The sequence below is a fragment of the Miniopterus natalensis genome, chromosome 2 (assembly GCF_054644295.1).
Source record: "Miniopterus natalensis isolate mMinNat1 chromosome 2, mMinNat1.hap1, whole genome shotgun sequence".
NCBI classification, from domain to species: domain Eukaryota; kingdom Metazoa; phylum Chordata; class Mammalia; order Chiroptera; family Miniopteridae; genus Miniopterus; species Miniopterus natalensis.
Window position 1 is genome coordinate 73,303,859 of NC_142082.1, and position 26,882 is coordinate 73,330,740.

Here is a 26,882-nt window from a genome sequence, read left to right on the forward strand (position 1 = left end):
TCAATAGCACACTCTAATAACAGGGCAGTAGGGAAACTGGCGCTCTCATCCATTGCTAGTGGGAGCATAAATTGGTACAATGCTCATAATGGCAATTTGACAATATTTGTCAAAATTACAAAAACATACTCTTTGACCTTGCAATTTAACTTATGAATATGCTTACACAGATAGAAAATGACATATATACAAGGTCACTCATTAGGTATTACCAAAAGGTAAGAAACAACCTAGATAGAGGTTGATTAGAGGCTGGGTAAGTAAAATATGGCATAGCTATATAATGCAGCACTACACAATTTTTTAAGTGAGCAAGTAGTCTATTTACTATATGGAAAAAAAAAAAAAGCAAGGGACAGAATAGTGTGTATAGTGTGCTACCTTTTTTCCACTTTTAAAAAGTGAAAAAAATGAGAATTATAAATTCTGAATTGCTCAAATATATATACATATATATGTGTATACATACATATATATATATATATATATATATAGAGAGAGAGAGAGAGAGAGAGAGAGAGAGAGAGAGAGAGAGAATGTCTGAAAGGATAATAAAGAACTCAGGAGTGGCTGCCTGGGGCTAGAGTTAGAGAGACAGATAATACTGGGTGAATTTGGAACAGAGGTAAGAGCAATAGTTTGCAATATGTACTATTTTTTAATTTTGAAAAGAAACAAAACCACCTCACCTCAAATAAGCAGTAATTTCACAGAGGGAAAGAATAAGGAATATCAACAAAATCCGCACGTCCAGTATACCATTTCTGAAAGCAAACACTTTTCATGTTGCATCTCTATAATAGTTACTGAAATGAATGGTTGAAATAGGAAGTGGGGTTGACTTGAATAAAAACATATCCTATTTCCAAAAAGTAGTTTCTAAATGTTTTAGCTAATCTGTATCATCCCTAGAGTAATGTGGTACCTTATCTGCAGAACTTCAGCATCAATGATATTTTTTAAGAAGTGTTCTTGTTGAATATCATTCGTATGCTTAGGAATTGTTCAGGGCACTAAATATTGATGCTTAATGATGAAGGGCACCCCCTCTTCTGGTTTCCCCTCCACCATAGATGATCTCTTAATTCTAATGATCCTACTTTAAAAATAACTCTTAACAGTCTTAAATCACATCTTAATAAATAAAAGTTCCTAAAGACTTGGATTGGCCAATGTAAAAAAGCCATATGGAAGCAGCTGACAGAAAAAAACCCCAGAACATCCCAACACATCTCACACGCCCAGGCTATCTTCAAAAGATACCCAGTGACGGCATTACACCAGTAAAGAAAATATTCTTCTTTACTTATTACGAAAAAATTACCATTACAGATAATACTGTTTGATTTATGTTAAAAGTTGCAAAATGTAGAAAGAGACAATAAAAATGCTCCATCAAAAATCCATTAAGTAGCCCTGGCCAGGTGGCTCAGTTGGTTGGAGTGTCCTCCCATGCACAAAAAGGTCTTGGGTTCAATTCCCTGTCAGGGCACACACCCAGGTTGTGAGTTCATCCCCTCATCCCGGGTCAGGTGAGGATGGGAGGCAACCCCTCGAAGTCTCTCACACTGATGTATCTCTCTCTCTCTCACTCCCCTTCCTCTCTCTCTAAAATCAATTTAAAAAAACATATCTGCAGATGAGGATTTTTAAGAAATCCATTAAATAGAAAATATGAGATTGAGGCACTTTGCCTCTATAATCCCTTTCCTTCCCCTTCCTATTTCTGGAAACAGCAACACTACTAACAGGAGCTTCTCATAGTAGAAAATAAAACATTTTAGCAAAAGCAGGTTGATTACCACTAAGATGAAGGAAGAAAGGGATATTAGTCTCTTCCCCAGTCCTATCCAGTTGTTGGTCACCCCTCTTTTTTCTGCTGCTTCCTGATTTCTTAAATCTTTAACATTCCAACAATTCTGAAAAAGCAGCCTAGGATTACAGCTGTTAGATCTACCATGCTCCCTTCTAGTCTGGAATCAAAGAAGAGTTTATGCACACACACGCGTGTGGGCATATATATGCTTGTGTGACACAAACACATGTATATGTATAACATATAAATATACTTAGATCCAGATTGTGTGTATACATATAAAATACACACGCAACCCTGGCCAGGTGGTCCAGTTGATTGGAGGGTTGTCCTGTGCACCAAAAGGTTGCAGGTTCAATTCCCAGTAAGGGCACAAACCTAGGTAGTGGTTCAGTCCCCAGATGTGGCATGTACGGGAGGCAACGGATCAATGTTTCTTTCTCTCACATCAATGATTCTCTCTCTCCCCTTTCCTCTCTCTCTAAAATCAATAAAAACATATCCTCAGATGAGGATTTTAAAAAACACACTCACATATCCCTTAAATAACTAAAATGGAAGCTAATTTTCAAAATTTCTCTATTCAACCTATGCTATAGCCCATTTCACAAACTAATATTTATTTTCTTACACAGTACCTACTTATCTATGACCATTACATCTAAAATATAAAAGATCAATGGTAAATCACTACTGTAAAAAAGTATTTCCTCCTTACTAAAATATTAGTAAAAACTGGAGAAAATGAACTGTGAATGTAAATTAGAAAGCTTCCCCAAATAAATTATTAGCCCCTACAATTTCTAAAACACATCAATAAAAGATAATCATTAAATTTTCAAACTGAAAATGTGCAGGTACATTATTCCTTGATCTATCAAAACCTGAGCATTTTAAAGTATTTTCTAGCCTAATGTGATATTCTTTAAATGTCTACAAATTAAACCAATCTCGAGAAAATGTCAGCACATTCAAAATAGTTTTGAGGAAAAAAGAAGTTATAAATCCCAGAAGAAAATTAATATACTGCTTCAAAGTGGAGGTAAACAAATTATGTTAATTCACAAAGAGTATTTCTAATTAAACAAAAAGGGCCAAGTTAAAAATAGGATACTTACTTTATTTACACAATCCTAATTACAGTATCTAGCTATTAAACTATCATGAATATAGTACTATTACTATCGTCAAATTTTGCTTTAATATTTAACATTGTACATTGGTTTAATTCAGAAAGAGTTTGATAAACTTGGAAATGAAACAACTTGAGGGAATTGGGTGATGAAAAAAATCATGAACTGCTGAGGAAGGCTTGAATTTATTTTAATCGACATGCAAATTATTTTAATTTTGAAGGACTATGAAAAAGAAAAATCTTATTTTTTAAAATGATACTCTAAACCAGTAACTCTAAAATAGGGACAATCTATCTGGTGCAGGAAGAAAATAATAAAATTCCTTTTTATGTTAAAAATAGCAAAAAGTTAAGGACTCTGAGCTCTGCTGACATTTAACATGCAAACTGACACTGGCTCACACAGCCCATCCCTTGGTCAGATGGTCTCTGTCAACTACTGCGTTCAAGTTGTGCTCCAGTTAGCTTTCCTCAATGGTAAGGTCCACTAAGGTTTAGGAATTTTCAGTAGTACTCTTACCTGGTTCCTTTCAATGTTTTAAATTCTACTGAATGTTATGGGCATCTGATTGAGCTATGTCGTCTTACATAAAATAACCTATGCCAAATGGAGAAATGGCTTTAAAATATTCCTGCGAAGGAACATAGGATTAGAATAATATTAACACAAGAAAATAAAAGGAAAATGGCAGAACTGAACACTTCTAGCACAAGTACCGTATTAACCACATTACTTGATACACACAACAGCATGCTCATCAGATCTATGAAAGAACCTGCAAACTATCAAAAATTCTATCTTGCCCGGCGGGCGTGGCTCAGCAGTTGAGCATCGACCTAGGATCCAGGCGATCGGGGTTCAATTCCCGGTCAGGCACATGCCTGGGTTGCGGGCTGCAGCCGATCAATGACTCTCTCATCAGTGATGTTTCTCTCTCTCTCCCCCTCTCCTTTCCTCTCTCTGAAATCAATAAAGATATATTTTTTTTAAAAAAATTCTATCTAAAATGTAGATTTACATCCACTATACCAAAACTGACAATTACAGTCCTAAATATATATTGTTATCATTAAGAATATGAAGCCATCACTATTTGCAAGACATCTAAAAATTGAACATCCAGAACATAAAGACAAGCATCTATATTTTCCCACGGATATGCTTAAAGCCATACAACACTCAATCTAGTTCCTTCAACATCTTACAGCGCTCGCTAGGTATTACCAATAAATAAAAGTATATACATTGGGAAAAGACATGCTCTTCCTTCTACGAAAAATAGGTGAAATGATAATAAAAAAAAGTATAGTGACAAATTAAAATGCAATCCTCAATCAGTAAATATTGCCAGAAATATTATAGGAAATATTGCTCATGTTTGAAGAAAGAAGTATCAAAGCAAATGTTAGTATAGGAGGTTGAAGATAAGAGAATACATGTTTTACATGTCTCAGCCTATAGTATTTGCTAGATTCTGCTTCCAAAATAAAACATTGTGTTTGTGGGTATGTGAAGAATTTTCAGAAAGTTGTACTGGGGAAAATGTAATCTCAACAGAAAAATTACTCAATTAGTCATTCAGTCATAGGCAAGTTATTGCAAGAAAGACATTGAAATAAGAAGTGTGCACTAAATGGTCCAGAATATCATCAACATGGTTAATTTTATTTTTTAAAAAACTTTAAAATAGAAGAATCACTTAGATATTTTTAATGAGATAGGGAGCAGTTCAATATTCTTTTCCCCTACAGTTTACTAGTTATCTATTGTTGAGGATTTAAAAAGTTGTTAAACTTGAAAGATGGACTACGGATTTTTCTCTTACAGAAAGAAAAACATTCAAAATTTGCCAGTTTCTATGATGACGAGGTTAAGCTACAACACAGAATCTTTAAAACAGCAAACGCTGTACCTGCACCTTCAAGGTAAAGGAAATGTTTTGACAGTTCATGTGTGACTGCTTTTCTAGAGTAACTTCCTACGGGAAAGGAATTTTAAAGATGGATGTTTCAAAACATTCCAATATTTTATGATTTGTACTAAAAATGTTAGAGGAGTAATTTTTTTAAAACATCTTATTTGCACACTCAAAATCTTAGAAATCAAAATTTTAACTTGTTACAAAGTCTTCCAAAAGAATCATATCAGGATTTTAATCCATTTCTTTAAATGATAGGAATTTAGCACCTTCCAAGGAGGTGAAAGTTCAGACTCTAGGGACTAGTCAAATATCTCCAAAAACTTATTCATAAATGCTAGATGGTATTAAAATGATTTAGGAATCATTGCCATTTGAATCCATGTATCTTTGTGACCCATCTCTGACAGCCATAAGGAAAGCCTGTCAAAATAAACTGACCATGGAATCAGACTTAAATTACTGTCATAGAGTTTAATGAAGATTCTAAAAAATAATGAAGCATGTTAGACTGATGTTTAGAAATGTCCCCATCATTTTGTGATTTGTACTGAAATGTTGACAGTGATCTAAAAAAACCTCTCAAATCTGCACACTGAAAATATGTACCTGTATTATGAGCTAAAAGAACCCACTTCTGATTTATAGAGGTGAGCAATAAAAAACTAATTTATATAACATTTTGTTCTCCTTTTCCTATCAAGAAGCCAAACTTAAATGGAAAATAAGATGATGCCCAAAAGCATGGCCAGTAAGTAGTATCCAATTTTCCACTGAAAAATCAAGTTAGAATTTACGTATAAATGTCTTCATTCCCAGTGGAGCCTTCATCTCACAACTGAATACATTTCCAAGAATGTAAAAGAGGTGTTGACTCTTCTGGGACAACCTCTTCTTCCTTACAGGTAACCTGACTGCAGTCAGCGGCCTGAGTGAAAAGGCAACCTAAACCTGCCAATCCTGAAATGTTATATTCTTATGAAGGAACTGCACTATAGGAAGATGAATGTAATATATTTAAACAAAGGTTTTGGAATTTAGACTACTTAATTAGAAAGCGTGCTTACAGCACCTTCATTCAGACAGTTTTATATCCACTATCAACACACACCAGAGAACAAAGAAGGTGACTGCTAGGAGGTGATTATTGGGTTTTGTGTTTAATGCACTGAATTTTGGAAATAAGAAACCAAGGCTCTGGCTGAACAGTTCATATGGAAAGTGGAAGCAGAGCTGCTGATTATATTTAAAAACCTATTAGCCATTACAAGATTGTTTTTAATGCCTTTTAAAGACAATATTGAAAAACATGAGTACTATTGTTATGTTTTCCATAAAGAAAAGACTTATATTAGAATATGCATATCTTAATAGTAGATATCTTGATCAACTTTTAAAAACTAGATTACATACTCAAAAATTTTTGGATAAAAAAAAAAAACTTATGAAAAAAAAATCACTGAGTCCTTATAATTAAAACTTTAGAAGTTTTAGAAGAAGTATTTTAAAAAGCTATTTTATACAGATATATTTCATTTAGCGTAATAATAGTGACTGACTTTTAACTTGTTAAACAACTATAAAGGTTATTCTCTGCTTTCAAAGGAATGTTATAAATTTAATTGGGAAAATAAAGAAATACAATTCCATCTTTAGCAAAGAAACATGTTTGTAAGTTTTCTAAGATGCCTGAGGTAATTAGTTCCCTGTTAATTCAAACATATACATTTTCTTAAAATAAACATATCAGTACCTCAGCAAGAAAAAATAAGTTCTATAATTCTGTGTACTTTTTGCTCTACAAATGGACATCATACTACCAATTTGATTGGATGGGAATAAATAGATTGTTGTCCAGCGATGGACTCTGGCACTACCCAATTTTCAGAATAAAAATGTACTTTAAGCTCACAGCTGTCATAAAGCTGTTCTAAAAAACATTAGGCAATTCAAGCAAGAAAAGCAGTAAGAGCTATAATGTGCATTCTTCCAAAACAATGACTCACGATTAATGAGTATTTTAAGTGATTACAAAAGGCTGAAGTGATTAGTTTATTCCAACTAACAAATGCCAGGCTACCAGGAGTGTTTAGTATTCAGAACCTAGAAAAACAGTCCCTATAATTACAAAAAGGTTCCGTGACAGATCTTTAAAGTTTCCTTTAGAAACACACGTTAAATGGCAAACAGTCTTTCCAATCAAAATTTCTCTAATACAGAACACAAATTGAGTCAAGATAATAAATTTGTAAGGAAAGATCTCCCAGACCCCTATAGGAATGATGCAGAGAACCTCCTGAACTGAGGAATGAAAACAGAAACGCAACAGTGGGTTGTCTTCCTAAAAAAAAGTATGAGGAAAAAAAGAAAGAATAAATCAACGAAATAAGGGGCTAGACAAGCAAACAAGCAATGATTCACTACAAATCACACTAAATTAAAAGAAAATTCTTATAATATTCTTACACTGAAATGATCACTAAACATTCTTTCCTGGAGCTGCTCACAAGTCACCTGAGTTCAGAAAGCATCAAACCAGCACCTAGAGCCAAATTGAAACCAGCTTCAATATTTTATTTGCAAAGTTAGAAACCGATCTAATTTTTCAGTTTTGGAAGGCCTGAATAGTGGAACCATTAAGTGCCAATTATTTTCATAACATATCAGAGTCTAGAAATATACTCTAGAATTTTTTTAATCAAGTAATGTTTTTTACCATCATGGAAAGGCAGGGGGCTGAAAGAATGTTACAGTTCAAGTTAATTCAGCTTTTATAGAAAATTCTTTCAATAATGTTAATTTGAGCTTATCTTTCATTGACTACTTTTTTTTTTTTTACTAAGTAAAAGAAAAATAAGAGTGGCATCTTAAGAGTCCATGAAATAAAGGGCATAAGCCAGTCAACTGTGCTAAGCATTGCCAAATGGTAGGCAAAAGCAAACCAACAGATGTTACCCAGCGATGGACTCTGGCATTACCCAATTTTCAGAATAAAAAATGTACTTGAAGCTCACAACTGTCATAAAGCTATTCTCAGGGGCTTTTAGCTAGAGGCAGAAATGGCCCACAAAATTGTCAAAACATGCCCAATGGTACAGTATGCACATGGCACTGTGAGAGCAAACAGGATGGTGACCTAACTTTTTCAAGAGCATCTGATGTGCTCCTGAGATAAAGAAATGGTCACAAAGAGAGGGAGAGAGACAACAACACCCAAAAGTGGTCAAAGGTAAGACTGGAGAGGTAAATAGGACCTTGGTCTTTCTGGGTTTCACAAATTAGAGTAAGGATTTTTGTCTCTATCTTACCCATGGATCCTAGGAAACCAATTGAGTGTTTTAGGAATAATAGCATTAAACTTGTGTCTTGATAAACATCACTCTGGCTGCACTGTAGATAATTCAATTAGCACAAAGGTGTACACAAGACCAATTAGAACTGCTATGGTTGGAGTGAGGAAATACTGGACTAAGCCAGGATGTTATTTTAGACAAAAAAATCAACAGGACTGGATGGCAAATTGGGTAAAGTTGTAAGGGATACACAGCTTTGCAGGATGAGACCTAGCTTTTCAGCATGCGTAACTGGATGGATGTGGGTGACAGTCACCAAGATGAGGAATGATACAGGAAGCCCAGATTAGAGGGGAAAGACCATAAATTCACAAACCGTGTTTGAAGTGCTCTTGGGCACAAAGAGATGCCAAGTAGGTAATTCAATCTATAAAGTTGGAACAGTGTTCTTAAACCTGAATCATCAGCATAAAGGTACAGTATCCCCCCTTATCCACGGGGATATGTGCTAAGACCCCCAGTAAATGCCTGAAACCTCAGATAGTCCCAAACTCTACATATGCTGTTTTTATTCCTATACATACATACCTCTGATAGTTTAATTTGTTATTAGACAATTTCACAGATAGAAGATTCATTCTTACTGCCGATTTTGGCAACCTCAGCATAGAATTTTTTTTTTTTAATCCTTACCCAAGGATATTTTTTCCATTGCTTTTCAAAGAGACTGGAAGGGGGAGAGAGAGAAACATTGATGTGAGAGAGACACATCAACTGAATGCCCCCTGCATATGCCTTGACCAAGACCAGGGGTCAAACCTGCAACAGAAGTATGTGCCCTTGACCAGAATCGAACCCGAGACCCTTCAGTCCACAGGCTGACACTGTAACCACTGAGCCAAACCAGCTAGGGCAGCATACAATTTCTTTTTCTTTCCTTATTAAGGCAAAAACTTACACCTTTTCACTTAAAGTACTTCACGGCTTCTTTGGGTTATCTGAATTTGCAGCTCACCATTCTTGCACTTCGGGAACACTATTAAGTAAAATAAGGGTTATTTGGCCACAATACTGAGCTACTATGGCAGTCGGCCTGATAACCAGGTGGCTAAGTAACTACCAGGCAGACACGCTGGACAAACGCATGGATCGTGTCCCGGGGGACGGAGCAGGGCACGAGCCTTCATCACAGCACAGAGTGGTGCGCACGCACATTGCAAAACTTACGAACCGTTTCCTTCTGGACTGTTCCATTTAATATTTTTGGACTATGGATGACTGTAACTAAAACCATGGAAAGTTAAAACCAAAGACACAGGGGGACGTCATAATTAATCTACAGTATGGATAGAGACATGCAAATAATTAAAAGACAATGAACCCAGGACCCAGCCTTAAGAAACTCCAATATATAAAATAAAGTTGGATAGAGAATGAGACTACGAATGAGACTAAGAACCAGGTGAAAAGATACAAAGAAATCTAAGAAGTAGACTCACCAGCCCAAAACAGTGAAAAGAGAACGCATCCATCACGGTGAATGCTGACAGCACACGGGCGACAAGGATGAAAGCTGTCCATTTGGTTTGGTGACAATGTCACTGATAACTTCAATGGTATTATGTCAATAAAGTTATTAAGAGGCAGAAACAAGACTGAAGTGGGCTGAGGCGTGGCACTGAAGAAATGGAGAGAACATTATAGTCCGTTTTTAACTCTGGGAACAGAAGAAGAGGTGGGGTGGTAGCTACAGTTAGATATAATTTTTGTTTCACTAGAAAGAGTTTAAGATGTTTATATGCATACAAGGCTCTAGTTGAAAGGGAAAAGTTAAATATAAAAAGACAAGGGATAAAAAAATCTTAATACTTCTAAGAAAGAGAGGTAACAGGAGGTAGAGCACGGGTGGAGGAGAAAAGCACGGGCGATGGAAAGGCAAGATGTACGTCTGCTCAGAACGCAGGCTTTCCCTGTGGAACGAGAGACATGCCTGCTGAGAAAGCGGCTGTGTATTCTAATGTAACAAAATTGTAGTTAAATGAGAACGCCTTTATATAACAGAAACGCCTGTTATGTTTACTCAACCTGGCACACAGTAATGCCACACACACACACACACACACACACGCCCATGTAATTCTCTAAACAACCCAGTGAGGTATTAGCTCCTTCGCAGATGAAGAAACTGAGGCATAAGAGGTGTTTTTTTCCTTTTTTAATTTTTCAGTGATTATTTTCCAGGACTTTAACAGCTATCTAACATCACTACAGTGACAATGCAGTTGACCTATTTATGAGTGGATCTCCCTCACTAGATCTGGGCATCTCAAAGGTTGCCTGTATCTTCCTCATTGAAATATTTGTTCAGCGTTCTACTATGAGGCAGCTACTATACAAGGAGCTAAAAAATAATATAAACCACACACAATAACCCCTGGTCGAAAACAATCAGGCAAGACCATTTAGGGTCTCATAGGCCATGATAAAGAATTTAGATTTTATTGTTTTTACAAAGGAAAGCAACTGACTATTAAGCAGAAAATGTATATGATTTTCTTTTTTAACATTATAATAAATATTCTGTAAAGAACACAGAAATCAAGAGATTAAGCAAGGAACCAGGGCCTATTGCAACAGTTCAGGAAAGAGATGATGGTGCCTTAGAATAGATGATAGATGAACATGATGAGAAGTGAACAGGTTTGAGAGACATTTAGGAGATAAAACTGATCTTTAAAAAACAAGCAAAGAAAACTCAAAGGAGAAGAGACAGTCTTAATAAGTGGTATTAAACAACTGGACACACACACACAAATTAACCTTTCAAAAAAATTAACTCAAAATAGATCACAGACCTAAATGTAAAAGTCAAAACTATAAAAATGCCAGAAGATAACACAGGAGAAAATCTAGGTGACCATTGGCTTAGCAATGGGTTTTCAGATATACTAAAAGTATGATCCATTAAAGAAAAAATTGATGAAGTGAACTTCGTTAAAATTTAAAACTTCTGCTAGAGACACTGTTAAGCAAATGAAAAGATAAGCCAGACTAGAAAATATTTGCAAAACACTTATCTGGTAAAGGGCTGGTATCCAAAAATATACAAAGAAGTCTTAAAACTCAACAGAAAAACAAACAACTGACTTTAAAAATGGGCAAAGGTCTGAACAGACACTTCACCAAAGATTTATACAGATGGCAAATAAGCATATGAAAAGATACTCAATAATTTGCATCATTAGGGAATTAAACAAGTTAAAAAAAAATGAGATACCACCATACACCTATTAAAGTGGCTATGATCCAAAAACCTGACACCACCAAATACTGGTGAGGACTGAGAGCAAAAGGAACTCTCATCTACTGCTGGTGAGATTACAAAATGGTACAGCCACTCTGGAAGACAGTTTGGCAGTTTTTTGCAAAGCTAACCACAGGTTTACCACTAGATCCAACAATTGCACTAGTAGGTTGTTTTTCCAAATGAGTTGAAAACATATGTCCACCAAAACCCTGCACACGAAGTTCATAGCAGCTTTATTACCAAGTGCCAAAAACTGGAAGCAACCAAGATGTCCTTCAAAGTCGAATGGATAAACAAACTGTGGTAGATCTATATAGTGATTAAACCAAATTTACTATCAAGCCACAAAAAGACAAGGAAGGGCCTTAACTGCATATTGCTAAGTGAAAGAAGCCAGTGAAAAAAAGGTTACATATTGTGTGATTCCAACTATAAGATTCTACAAAAGCAAAACAAGAGACAGTAAAAAAATATGAATAAAATGGCAATAAATACATATCAACACTTGAATTTAAAAAACAAAGTAAGCGAACAAGAACAGAAACAGACTCATACAGAGAACATTTTGGTGGTTGTCAGATGGGAGGGGAGTTGGGGCAAGGAGTGAGAAAGGTGAAGGGATTTATAAGTACAAATTGGCAGTTACGGAATAGTCATGAGGATGTAAAGTACAGCATAGGGAATATAGTCAATAATATTCTAATAACTATGTATGATATCAGATGGGTGTGAGATTTATCATAACAATCACTTAGTAATTTGTATATCGAACCACTGGGTGTACACCTGAAACTAGTATAATGTATGTCAACTGTAATTAAAAAATTAAAAAATAATTTAAATTTTTTTTTAAAAAAGATCAGTGGTTGCCAGGGATTGGGGTGGTGAGGGATGAACAGGTAGAGCAGATGTCTAAATGCAGTGAAACTTTTCTATAAAGCCATATGGTGGACACAACATTTAGCAAAACCCATAAAATTGTAGGACATAAAAGTCCTAATGTAAACTATGGACTTTATACATAAAAACTAGTTAAACTATAACATGTACTAAACTAATGCAAGATATTAGTAGACAATACAAGGGAAAAGGAATTAACATGGAAACTCTCTGTACTTTCTGCTCAATTTTTCTGCAAGTCAGAAAATGGCTGAAAAAAATAAAATCCAAAAACAATTAGACTAATGGATAATGAATAGATTATATGTGACAGGTGAGACTGTTCCACTGTGACATGAGATGAACAGTGTTCTGCACTGAGATGAGGGAGACTAAGAGAAAAATAGTTCAGGGTTGCATATGTTAATTTTTAAAAATTATCCATGGGGATATCAAGGCTGGAGCTGAGGGGGTGGCTGGGAGGGAGATAAAAACTGGGGGAAGCGTTAACTAGGGAATGAGTATAAGATCATCTAAGTGTAAAGGGAGAAGAGATTAAGGGAAAAACTCAAGGACTGAGCATTAAACTACATTCCACAGTTGGATGGAAAAAGTAAGACCAGCAACAGCAACTAAAAAGTAAAGGCTGAGAAAAACCCGAAGGAAGTCAAGAAAAACACATTGCACAAAGGAGTGTTCAACTAATTGAATTCTACTAAAAGGTCAAGTAGGAAGGGGCAGGTAAGTGTCCACTGGATCAGCAACAGGGAGCACCTAGGTGACTTTGACAAGAGCAGTCATAGTGGCGATAGATGCAAAGGCGACATTGGAATAGACTGAAAAATAAAATTTGAGAAATTATAACGAGTAGACAATTCTTAGTAATAAACATGAGCAGTAAAAAAAAAAGTGAGCAGTAGTAGCGTATGGGGAAAAGGGTGAGGGTGGTTTCTGTTTCTTAAAACGATACATGACAGCATTAGATGCTGATGGGAATGATCTAGTAGAGAGGAAGATTTGCTCATAGAGAAAATACTTAAGCCACAAAGTCCTTGACAAGAAACAAGAGATAGATTCAGGCTTTAGAGAACAATGAAAAAAAGTTCTTTGAAAAGAAGGGTACAGAGGTAGAAACATTTTCATATTTCTAATACTTGGGAGATACATTAACTTTAGTAGGTAAATGCTCAATAGCATTAAATGAATGTAATTAAATAACTACAAAGGTTTAGAAGGCTCCTGGTAAAGCTCCACTACTCGTAAGTGTTAAGATTCAAACTAAATTGAAGAGAAATTCAAATATTTAAAAATGCATTCCAGTTTCCAGTTCAACAAGGTGTCACCCCCATGAACACAAGGGGGGGGGAGGGAAAGGGGGGGAGGGAGGGAAGGAAGGAAGGAAGGAAGGAAGGAAGGAAGGAAGGAAGGAAGGAAGGAAGGAAGGAAGGAAGGAAGGAAGGAAGGAAGGAAGAAAGGAAGGAAGGGGGGAGGGAGGGAGGGAGGGAGGGAGGGAGGGAGGGAGGGAGGGAGGGAGGGAGGGAGGGAGGGAGGGAGGGAGGGAGGGAGGGAGGGAGGGAAGCTAAACTAAAAGCCAACAAGCCTTCTTAGAGCCATCAGAGAACAGAGGTCACAGGACAAATGGCCACCCCAAAAACTGAAGAACCAGACAAACACAGAAAACCACTGCTTACCACCACTGTAGTCAGTAACAGGTAGAAAACTTAAAAGGAATTAAACAAATGAGCCTACATCAAACAAAAAATTTTTACACAGTGAAGGAAACCACCACCAAAACAAAAAGACAACCTACCTAATGGGAGGACATTTGCCAGTGTTACATCTGATTAGGTGCTAATATCCAAAATATATAAGGAACTCATACAAATTCACACAAACACACACTCAAACCTAAAAAATGGGCAGAGGACCTGAATAGATATTTCTCCAAAGACATACAGATGGACAGTGGACATATGAAAAGAAGCTCAACGTCACTATATCAGAGAAATGTAAATCAAAACCACAATGAGATATCACCTCACACCTGTCAAATGACTATCATCAATAAATCAACAAACAAGTGCTGGCGAGGCTGTGGAGAAAAGGGAGCCCTGTTCACTGCCGGTGGGAATGCAGATTGGTGAAGCCACTGTGGAATAGTGTGCAGGTTCCTCAAAAATTAAAAACAGAACTATCTTATGATCCAGCAATCCCACTTCTGGGTATCTACCCAAAGAAATTCAAAACACTAATTAGAAAAGACATACGCACCCTTCTGTTCACTGCAGCATCATTTACAATAGCTAATATATGGAAGCGACCCAAGTGCCTACCTATAGACAAGTGGATAAAGTTGTGGTGCACGTACAATGGAGTATTACTCAGCTATAAAAAAGAATAAAATCTCACCACTTGCAACAATGTGAAGGGATCTAGAGGGTATTATGCAAGTGAAAAAAGTCGGAGAAAGACAAATAGCATGATTTCACTAATAAGTGGAATCCAAACAAAATAAACTACAAAATAGGAACTAACTCATAGATACAGTGAACACCTTGATGGTTCCCAGATAGGAGGGAAGTTAGAGAGTGGGTGATAAAGGTAAAGAGGATTAAAATGTACAAAATGCCATTTATAAAAATAGTTATGGGGATATAAAGTACAACATGGAGAATACAGTCAATAATACTGCAATAACTATGTATGGTGTCAAATCGGTACTAGATTTATTGGAGTGATTGCTTAAATGTATAATCACTGTGTTGTACACCCCAAACTAATGTAATATTGTACATCAACTGTAATAAAAAAATTTAATTTAAAAAGAAAAACTTAAAGGGAACTGATTAACTGCTAGAAGCTTGAAAACTCCTGGGAAACCCACCTAATAAGGCCTCTCAAACTTTCATGACTTCTACCTCCAGAAACACCATCAGGTTCTGAGGGTAAAGAACAAAGAAAAACCCCCTCTGATTCTGGAAGGAAGACAGGGGAAAGTATTCATTGTGAAATGGGCTCAGAACATGGGGTTCTTGACAAAGGACTGGCTTCAAGAAAAACTATTTTATCAGAGGCTAACCAATATGGATTATACCAAACCTAACCAAATGGAAAAAGGGAAATATCCAAATCAGGCCCCTATACCCTTCCTGCCCCATGCAGGCAGTGAGGGGGAAAGGCATGGGGACACTTGTCAAGGTGAAAGCCCACATCACGGCCCACTAAAAGACTGAGACCTAATGATAGGACCACAAAACATGGTTCCCCTCCCTCCACACCTTACCGTCACATCGACAAGGAATTACAGCTGCAGAACAGTAAGGCTCAGATTCTATCTATAAAGGAGTCTCTACGAAATCTCGAAGAATAGAGCAGGCCAAAGAAAAGGGCACTAGACGAAATGTTAACCTCTGACACATACAGCTACAGCAAACTAAACAAACACCTAGCCCGACCAGCATAAAACCTCACCTACAGACCTGTTTGCCTAAGTTCTTTCTATCCAACACATCATGTCTAGCATTTAAGAAAAAATTGCAAGGCATGCTAAAAGGCAAAAAATCAATCAAAACCAAATTCAGATATGAAAGTGATTTTAGTATTAGACCAACAATTTCAAATTATTAACATGCTAAAAGCTCCAGCAGAAAAAGTGGATAACATGCAAGAACAGATGGGTAATGTAAGCATTAGATAAAATCTCTAAGAATCAAAAGGAAACGCTGGAAGTCAAAACCAGAAACAGAAGTGAGGAGTATTTCATGGGCTCATAGGTAGCCTGAACATGGCCTAAGAATCAGTGAGCTAAAAGATATGTGAATAGAAACTTGCTAAACTGAAATGAGAAAAAAAATAAGAAACAGAATATCCAAAAACTGCAGGACAGTTTTAAAAGATGTAACATATGCATACAAGAATACCAGCAGGAGAAGGAAGAGAGAACACAACAAAAGAAATATTTAAAAAATAATGTTTGAGAACTTTCTAAAATTTACTAACAGACAGCAAACTAGATTCAGGAAGCTCAGAGAACTTGAAGCAGGATAAATACCAAAATATTTGCACTTATGCCTATCACATTCAAACTACAGAAAATCAAAAACAAAGAACAAAATATTTTGAAAGAAGCCAGAGGTATCAGTAAAGAAAGGAAAACTTTACCTATAGAGAAATAAAGATAAGAATTTCATAGACATTTCTTCAGGAACGATGGAAGAAAGAAGAGTGGAGTAAAATATTTAAAGCATTAAAAAAGAACCCTACCAATCTAGAATCTTATATTCAGCAAATTATCTTTCAAAAGTGAAGAAGGAAAAAAAGTTTTCTCAAACAAAATTGGAGGAAATTTGTCCCCAGTAGACTCGCCTTCCAAAAAATGCTAAAATAAGTTCTCCAGAGAAAAGGCCTACATAATTTCTTTCTGAGAGAGCATCAGAAATTTTAAAAGGCAAAACAAAACCTTTTCTTTTTAAAATTCTAAATTGATCTAACACACAGTTTGTTGAAAATGACAGCAACATATCGGATGATTATAGCTTACCGAGGAGTGAAATAAAGGTCAGCAATGTTATAAGGCACAGGAGGGAGGAAGCGGGGATACTCTCCTATAATGTACCTGCACTACCCATGAAGCAGTGTCATGTTATCTGAAGGCGGATGCATTGTAAATGTATGCTGCAAACTCTAGTGCAACAACTAAAAAAAATACTTTAGAAGTATAATTGATGTGCTAAGAGAGGAAAAGGAATTACATAAAACGCTCAATATCAGAGAACACAGTAAAAGAGTGGAAGGCAAAATAAATTTTAAAAGCACAAGGGCAATCAATAGAAAAGATACATATTAATGCAACTATAAATATTATTTACATTATGTAAATGTAAATGATGGCTGAAATATATCAATTTAAAGACAGAGACTATTGTGTAGATAAAAAAACAAGACCCAACTATAGGTTGCCTATAAAAAACCCACTTGAAATATAAAAATAAAAGTAGATTAAAAGTGAAAGGATGAAGAAAGTTACACTATGGTAAAACTAATCTAAAGGAAGCTAGAATAGCTACATTAATTTCAGGAAAAGCAAACTTCAGAAGAAGGAAAAGTTATCAGACTTCAAGAGAGGTATTACATAATGATGAAGGGCTTGCTTTTCTATGAATGCATAGCAATTCTTAGTATTTAACAACAGAGCCTTAAAATATGTGAGCCAAAAACTGATACAACTGAAACGAGAAGTTGATGAATCCACTATTCTACTTAAATACTTTAACACTGCTCTATCAGTAACTGACAGACCCCGCAGGCAGAAAATCAGAGCGTTTTGAACTGAACAACACTATCAATCAGCTGGATCTAATTGACATCTAAACCATATTTCGCCTAATAACAAAATACACCTTCTCAAGCTCCTATGGAACACTGACCTTGATTAAGGGCCATAAAACAAAACCAAAAATCTTTAAAGAACAGAAATCATACAAAGTATGCTCTTAGACCACAATGGAACTAAACTAAAAATCAGTAACAGATACCAAATATTTACAGATAAAAGGAAACCACCAAAATATTAGAGATTAAACAGCACACTTCTAAAAAACACATGGGGGGGGGGGGAGTCTCATGAGACACTTTTAAAAAAGAAAATGAAAATACAACTTATCAAAATTCTGGGATGCAGCCAAATCAGTGCTTTGAAAGAACAAAATAAACCTAAGGCAAGCAGCATAAATTAAAAATTAGAGCAGAAATCAATGAAATTGAAAACTAAAATAAAGAAAAATCTACAGTCAAAATCTCATTATTTTATCAATAAAATTGAGAAATCGCTAGCCAGGCCAACAAAGAAAAAGAAATAAGAGGAAACAACTAATACCACAAGTGAAAGGGGCCATCACTACTGATCCCATGGACATTAAAAATATGGAATATTATGAATCACTCTACCCCCACAAATTTAGTATCTTAGATAAAATGAGCCAGTTCCTTAAAAGATACAACCTACCAAAACTTGCACAAGAAAAAACAAACTGATGACTTATATCTATTGCAGAAACTGAATCAATAATTAGTAACTTTCCCAAACAGAAAGCACCAACTCCAGACAGTTTCACCAAATACTTAATGAATCCTAGCAAATATTTAATAAAACTATACCAATTCTCCATAATCTCTTTCAGAAAGTGGAAACAGAGGACTTGATTCCTAATTCATCCAACGAGGCCAGTCTAATATCAAAATCAGACAATGACATTACAAGGAAAGTTAAAGACCAATATAATATCTCTCATTAAGACATAAATATCCTTGACAAAATATTAACAAATCAAACCCAATGAGTAAAAAGATTGTACACCATGGCCAATTTGTTTTACTCCATGTATGCAAGGCTGATTCAATATTCAAAAATCCATTCATGTAATCCATCACATCAACAGGTCAAAAAAGAAAAACTGGATGATCATATCAATAGATTCAGGAAAAGCATTTGATGAAAGGCAACATCAATTCATAATTTAAAAAATAAAAAACCTCTGAGGAAACTAGAATCAGAGGGGAACTTCCTCAAAAAGAATACCTACAAAAATCCTATAGCTAACATCATACTCATTGGTGAGACATTAGACGCTTTCCCCCTAATACAGGGAACAAAAGAAGAAGAAAAATAAAACTGACTTTGCAAATCCCTATGAAGAAAAAAACTCCTGCACTAAGTAACTATAGCATGGTTGCAAGATACAGATAATGTCCATTGTTTTCCAATATACCAACAATGAACAATTGGAATTTGGAATTAAAAACTTACAATTTATATTAGCATCCAAAAAATTAAATACTTAGGTATAAACCTAACAATATGTACAAGATATACATGAGGAAAATATTACAAAATGTTGATGAAAAATCAAAGATCTAAATAAATGGAGAGATATTCCATATTCATAGATAGGAAGACTAAATATCATTAGACGTCAGTTCTTCCCAAATTGATCTTTAGTTCCAATGCAACCCCAATCAAAATCCCAGAAAGTCATTTTGCAGATAGAGACAAACCGATTCTACAGGCTATATGAAAGGCAAAAGACCTGGAATAGCCAGCACAATACTGAAGAACAAAGTCAGAGGACAAGCAATACCCAATGTCAGGACTTACCCAAAAGCTACAGTACTCAAGATAGTGTGGTACTGGCAAAAGGACAGGCAAATGGAATGGAATAAAAAGTCCAGAAACAGACTCATAGAAATACAGTCAACAGGTCTTTGAAAAAGCAGCAAAGGAAATTCAAAGGAGAAAGGACAGTTTTTTCAACAAATGGTGTTAGAACTGGGCACATACACAATTCATTCACCTTACACCTTTCAAAAAAGTTAACTCAAAATGGATCATAGACTTAAATGTAAAAGTCAAAATGTAAAACTTCCAGAAAATAACAAAGGAGAAAATCTAGGGGACCATGGGTTGGTTTGGTGATGAGTTTTTAATTATACCAAAAGCATGATCCATTAAAGTTGTAAGTGGATTTCATTAAAATTTAAAACTGCTCTATAAGAGACACTACTAGTAGGGAAAATGAAAAGAAAAGCCACAGACTATTTGTCAAACACTCATCTGGTAAAGGACTGGTATCCAAAATAACAAAAAACTCATAAAAACTCAACTATAAGACGACAATTGATTTTTAAAATGGGCAAAAGATGTGGCCACCTTGCCAAAGATGATATACAAAAAGGCATTGTATATTGCTAAGTGAAAGAAGCCAGTCTGAAAAGGTTACATATCCAACTATATGACATTTTAGAAATGGCAAAAATAGACAAAAAAAGATTTGTGGTTGCCGGGGATGAGGGAAGGGATGAATAGGTGGAGCACAAGCCATTTGTAGGACAGTGAGACTTCTATACGACCCTGTAACTGTGATAGTTTTATGTACTTGGCAAAAGCCATATAACTGTATGACACAGAGTGAACCCTAATGTAAACTACAAACTCTGATATATCAGTATCAAGCTCATTATTTGTGACAAATGCACCACAGAAAAGATGTAAATAGGGAAATGTACAGGGAGGGACACCAGGTATTCGTGAGAAAACTCTGTAATTCTGGTCTATTTTTCTGGAAAACTAAAACTTTTTTAAAGTCAATTCAGAAATATGTATTAAGTAAAGTATCTCTTATCTACTTTAAAAACTGAGGTTCTATATGAAATTTTCCTGACAATATGCATTCTTTTGGGCAAAGATGTTTGGCAATCAGTGGTGCAAGAGAATTCTTTTAATTTTGATAGATCTTTCAAATGCCATCTTTGTTTCTTACTGATTATGTACCCTTCTCCAAGTTTTGTTACCCCCGAGCTTCAGTATCTCTATGTGTAAAACAGAAAAATTACCTTTCTCACAGGTCAGCTGGATTAATTAAATATTTGTAAAGCATCTAGCCGAAGGTGCAGAGTAGCCATGTAAATGTTTGTTCCTCCCTTTCTCCCTCACCCTAAAACTCTAATTCAGGTAAGGTAGAATATACCCTACATGTCAAACCAGTGTTTCTCAAACAAGGGTACTTGTACCCTAAGAGGTACACACAACTATTAAATAAGCAACTTGTGTCTTCCTGGAGCTCAATTTAAAATTTGGGAGAAAAAAGTATGTAACTGATAATTTAAAATGCTCTTATACCAAAATAACATTGCTATAGCAGAGTAGCTATACTATATTTCAAAAGGCAACATAAAACTATGTTTGCATTAGAACTTAGGCCCATCCTCAGGCTTCTAGGACTACTTCTTTGTCATCTTCTGTTGTTTGGTATATATTCCCTATTTTTCCACTGAAGCACTGCCTTTCATTTCTAACTTTGTTACTAAACACAAGTTCATTTTCTTCTTGATGTCAATCACGTGTCAACAGTTTTGCTCCAATGGGCCTGGTTACCCTTAAATTAGCAAGAACCTGAAAAAATAACATTTTACATTACAAAGGTCATTTAATATGGAATTGATGATTGAGTCAGAATTCAGCAAATAAAAACATAACCGAATGGAAATTGTACCTTTTTTACTATGATTTCTCAAGATCCTAGCTACTGTCTTGAATCAATGTTTTTCTTTTCTACTAAACTGTGAACATTAACCTTTGCATAAATATACTAGCCTAATTTTCAGAAAAGCAAAATATTTTGCATATAACTTTTACTCAACAGAATCTCAACATGCATAAAAGCAAGCACCCTAATGGGTAAATACGTAAAGATTAACAAAGTGGCCAGAGCCAAGCACAGGGTGAGCACATCTGTACTGTCTTGGTTCAGTGCCATACATTAAAGAAAACAATGATAAACTGAAGGATGTTCAGAGGAGATCTACAAAACTTTGAAGGATCTCAAGACCATACTACATGAACAAGAGCAAGAAAATAGAAGTAATTTGTAGGGGGAAAAACTTGGCTTGGAATGGGTGAGGTGTAACAGTCATGTTAAAAGTCCTGAAGGCTGTCATATTTGAAAAAAAATCAGATTTGCTCTGTTTTCCAGAAGTAGAATCTACATGGAGGTAAAGCACAGGTAAGTAGAGGTCTCTGAGCTTGCAGTCAAGAGACTTGAATCCTACAGAAATTTTATCTATCAATTATGTGATATTAGAAATATATGTGATATTCCCGGATACCCATTATCTTATATATAAAATGAGGGTGCTAAACTAGATTATTTCTAAGGTAATTTTCAAATAAAAAAATGACACAGAAGTAAATGCTGGATCAACTTAACATTAGAGCATCCTGAACATGGAACCAGCTACCTTTTATAAAGTAGGGAGTTCTCTCAATAGTTCATATCAACATCATCATTTGCTCTACACAAAGGGGAAAGTGGAATAGATAGCATACTATTTTAAGTAAAAGCCAAATGTCCATGAGCTGGTGTTCTTATAAAAAGAATTAAAAGATAGGATAAAATATCACTGTGTTTAATATGTTGCCATGTACTGAATGAATCTGTAATTCTAGAAAAAAAACACTAATCATTTTTCTATCTGAATACTGCATTTTCCTTTGTTTCTAGACACACTAAATATGTTAACACTTGACTTGTTGAACCTACTTAATATTCCTTAAATAATAATATATCTTTCTTCTCTGAATGATTTTATCTACTAACCAACAATATTATTTCTTAATCCATAATATAACAGATTACCCTGAGTAACAGTGTTTAAGTGAATGTTTATAAAACTTGAATTTCTCAAACCAAGGTAAATATTAGTACAGCTACTGTTTTCTAAATTCGAGGCATTATTTAATAAAAATAGGCATTCACAGCAAAGCTGAAGCCAGGCAATAATCTCATGGAATATGTACTCAACTCTCCATGCACAAAGTACAATATTTTAAAAGTGCTCAGGGCCTAAGAAATACTAAATTAAATATGGATCATAAACACTAAGCGGGCAAGGATAGGAAGAGATGCCTTGGAATATAGGTAGTCAAGCACACAAATGGTAGGATATCCGTGGATATGTGTTTCTAAATGTACTACAAAATCATACAAAAACAAATTTGTGGTTTATCCATTTCTCTTCTCTGGGAGAGATTTTTAGGGAAAATTATTTTCCTAATTCTACATTTCTGAAAATCCAAGGATATCTGTTACAGTTCACTTTATCATCAGCCATTACATTGAACACATTTTGAACATTTTTCTACCTATGCCATACCTTACCTCTTGAGTAGAGATCCCTTTGATCATAATTCCTGAAAACTCCGATGCATACTTCAAAGTTCCCTAACGTTTTTACTGCAGTAAGTTAACTATTTTAGATGTACATATTAGTGGGGGGGGGACTTTAGAGCACCTATGTGTTTATTTTTGGAAACACAAATCTTTTACATTTTAGAACTAAATTAATATAAGTCTGTTTAGTGGGAAATAAAAAATACCTGAACAAAAAGAAAGCAAGAAACTGCTTAGGACATCTAAGCACTGACATCTTGCTCAATTGTTTCAATACAGCGAAGTAAAATAAGATCTGTGCACATATTTACAATAAACTGTAAGTCACACTGCTTATGTCAGGTACATTTTTAAGAGAAACTATTAAAAAACTGTTTCCTCATTAAAGAACAAAATTTATATAAGCCTATGTTCTTATACCTCAAAGATATAAAGGTAACCCATGTTCAACATTCTGTAATATCTTTATTTTAAAGCTACTGATGGTGTAGGGAAGAGCCCGTGTAATAAAAATTAATTCAATTATTTAAAACACTCATTTCACCATTATTTTTACAATGTCTGAAGATTCTAGTGCAATATTTTTATTTAACCTCCCACACCCTACCCTTTCATACACATATAAATGCTTTTGTATTCAAGTAAAATACAGCCTTCCATTGAAATATTGTCAGAATCCTTATATTTTCCAAACTTACCAGATAATAAAGCCAAGAATCTTATTTCCCACCTTCCCACAATACAGTAGCTACTCTAAATTATAATTTCCTTTTCTAATTCTCTTTTTAGATTATAATTTCTTAAAGAAGCCAAATTATTTCATTTAATCCACAAATTGTCATTAGTTTAACTTTTATTTCTTGCCTAGGACACCATCATAATGTTTATTTTTAATCTTTGGAGTCCACTTCTTATAGAAGTTTTCTTCAAATTAAAAGGAAACTCCTTTTGCTTCTAGCAGACTCTGCACAGAAAAGGTAAGTAGTTCTGGTGGCTTCAATTGGGTTTAGGTAGCTATAAAAAGCAGAATCATTAGGACCAAAATTTATCCTTCCCCATGGTGTCTTGATATCAGGTTAAAAGCAAGAGACTCTTAAGTGAGTATTTCACCTTCTACATTTTGCTCAAGCAGAACACTAAAATATAAAACACTTTTCTTCTCTTGTTAACAGCTCTTATATTAGGTAGTCTCCAATCAGCCATTATTTTCAAATGTGTTTTTCTGGGCATAGGAGCGTCTTTTGCATGCGATTTTGTAAGACATTATATTTTGATTAAACTTTCTTTTGAAAGATTTAACATTATTACTCCTAATAGGTATAATTTTGACTCAAGAGTCTTCGTGGTTTGCAAAAGTGACAAAAATGGCACCTAAAAAAATCCAATTCTTGAAACAAAATTAAGATGAAGCTAATCATGAAAATGTAAAAATAGACTAAATATATCACCTAGTTCATAAATTTGGCACTGGGTGACCTGATAAAGAATCATTTTCATTTTAACAGTTTAAAAATGGTTTTCTCAAAAAAGGTTAACATACACAGGGTAGGATATATATTTAGAAATACTTAGAGAAAGACACATAAAGTTAAAATACACTTAAAAATACTGTTGTAGTTTTCAATTTCTACTCCTGAAACAAAAATAAGCCATTTATCAGTAAGTGCATTTTTTTTCAAGGAGAAAATATTTATTAGTTTTCAAATGATCACATAATACAAATATTACAAAGTCATTCTAGAAAAAAATAGATTATAATATTCATAAAATAAACACTGAAAAATATAAAATTGCATATTGTGACACAAAATATTTAAAAATCTGAAAGAAAAATGTGTTAAAATAAAAATTTAAATAAACAAATCAGTTTACATTAATATACAAAAAGTTTCACTTTTAAATAGCTTTTAGTGGCATGAAGTGAATAGAAATGCACTTACATTTCTTTTGCACACTTTAAGGAACAGAACTAAAATTTAATCAAAGCATGAGATTAAGAGATTAAATCACTTTCCATCTTTCCAAACTGAAACAAAAGGCTAATAATCTCACAGGCCATAAACTGGTTCAAAGAGTTCAACTAACTTAATTTCCAAGAAATTTCAGTTTCAGTTCCCCTGAATTCTTTCTAAAATGTTGGGCAGTTATTTTTAAAACGTGTATATGTTTGTAAAAACTGTCTTATTAATATTTAACAAAAATAAATCAAGCATAAAACGCTATAATCATTTATGAAAATTCAGAGCTCTCTCAAGAAATTTTAGTTTAAATTGATCTTTTAAGCTTACTTTTAAGTACTACACATACAAAAATTTCTTTACAATTAATGAGGTAAATACAGGTCTAATAGATAGCCAAGAAGGACTCAAGGCCAGCTTATAACTTAGCAAATGTTTCTAGATTCCTAAAATATTTTAAAGACTTCCATATTAATAATTCTACAATTTCCATTCTTAAAATTTATACCAAATAAAACAAACTGGCAGCATCGGATAACTTTTAAAAACTTCTTTTATGAAAGTTTTGACTGACCAGTTAATAGATATCAAAAAGAAAAATAGAAAAATTTTGATAACTATTACCATCAATTAATTGATAGTTTGGATAATTATCTTGTAACCCTCATACTACTACTACTGACTGACTCTGTTTCAGTACGATTCAAACTTTACTATGCCTTCAGCGCAGAACAATACCTCAAGTTTAACAGGTATTCACTACTTTAGATGAAGGAGCAAGCTACTTTCATCTCAAAAGATGTCTCTTCTACTTCTATACTGAAATTGTTATTGATTTGACAAATGGAAAATACGGCTCAAGACCAGAGAAAGATAAACTAAGAGTATTGCCCTAATTTTAAAAGTAACTTGAGAGTAATTAAGTTCACCATTTATTTCTAGTTTCTTTTGGTGTCAGGCAACAAAAAACAGTTTCATTAAGTTTTCTGGATCTCTCATACTACTAAAAAAATATTTGCCTGCTTGATTTTAAGGTGATTTTTCAATCCCACAAATCTTTTATGTGAAACAGATACAGAGAGCTGCTTTTAAAAGAAAGAAGTCTCTCATGCTTCCTCTATTTCAGTCTTCTGAATAGAAAGGAATATTTTCATGGCCATGTAAAATTCCAATCTGAAAAAATTATTTCATTAATTGAGCCTTTCCATTTCCAGACCAAGAGTACACCAGAGTAAATCTTAAAGTTTATAAATGACAAGATCAGGTGGCTCTCTCATCCTTGTGTCTTCTAGATATATTGCATGGCTCCGTTCACCACTGCCTTCCAAACTGCAGGTGCTGCATGTGTGACAGATATCATCCATGAAGGCTCTGCTAGAAGAGTTCCTTTTGCTGAAGAAGTATGATGTTTACCAGTTGAAAGAAATCTGGGCAATTAGAGAACAAATAAACCGGTCTCCCATTATCAAGATACCTGGAGTCACAGAAGGAATCCACCAAGGAAAAATGAAAACTTGCCAAAGGCACCAAGTTCACATTCTACCCATGTAGATGATAAGAAATTTCCTGGAATCAAATCCTACCCTTGGCATCAAAGGAACTAAGAAAAAACCATTTTAATGCCATGGGGAAAATCTAGGACAAGGCTTTTGCCACAAATAACAATATTCCTAGGGACTAGAAAACTACTTGTGAGTATATTTAACATAGCTTTCAGGGATATTATATCCTGAAACTTATATTCATTCATATTTCTTATTAAACATTGGAACCTAGATTTGACAGTAAAACCATAACAGTACTATCATTTCATCTTCTAAAAGATCTAATTAATATGAAGTCCTAAGTTTG

At 34.6% G+C, this 26,882-nt stretch overlaps 1 protein-coding gene across 3 annotated transcripts in view; it reads right to left on the reverse strand.

Annotated features, from left to right (window-relative positions):
* Window positions 1–26,882, reverse strand: part of TSC22D1 (TSC22 domain family member 1) — a 133,710-nt gene that overhangs the window by 73,147 nt on the left and 33,681 nt on the right. Inside the window, exon 3 of one of the 3 annotated variants that reach the window (XR_015714041.1) lies at window positions 25,073–26,458. The exons of 1 other annotated variant lie outside the window; for it this stretch is intronic. The gene's annotated coding sequence lies outside the window, so the exon portion shown is untranslated. Of the gene's footprint in view, window positions 1–25,072; window positions 26,506–26,882 lie in introns of those variants that run through there. One more of the 3 variants, XR_015714042.1, reaches the window with a different exon arrangement.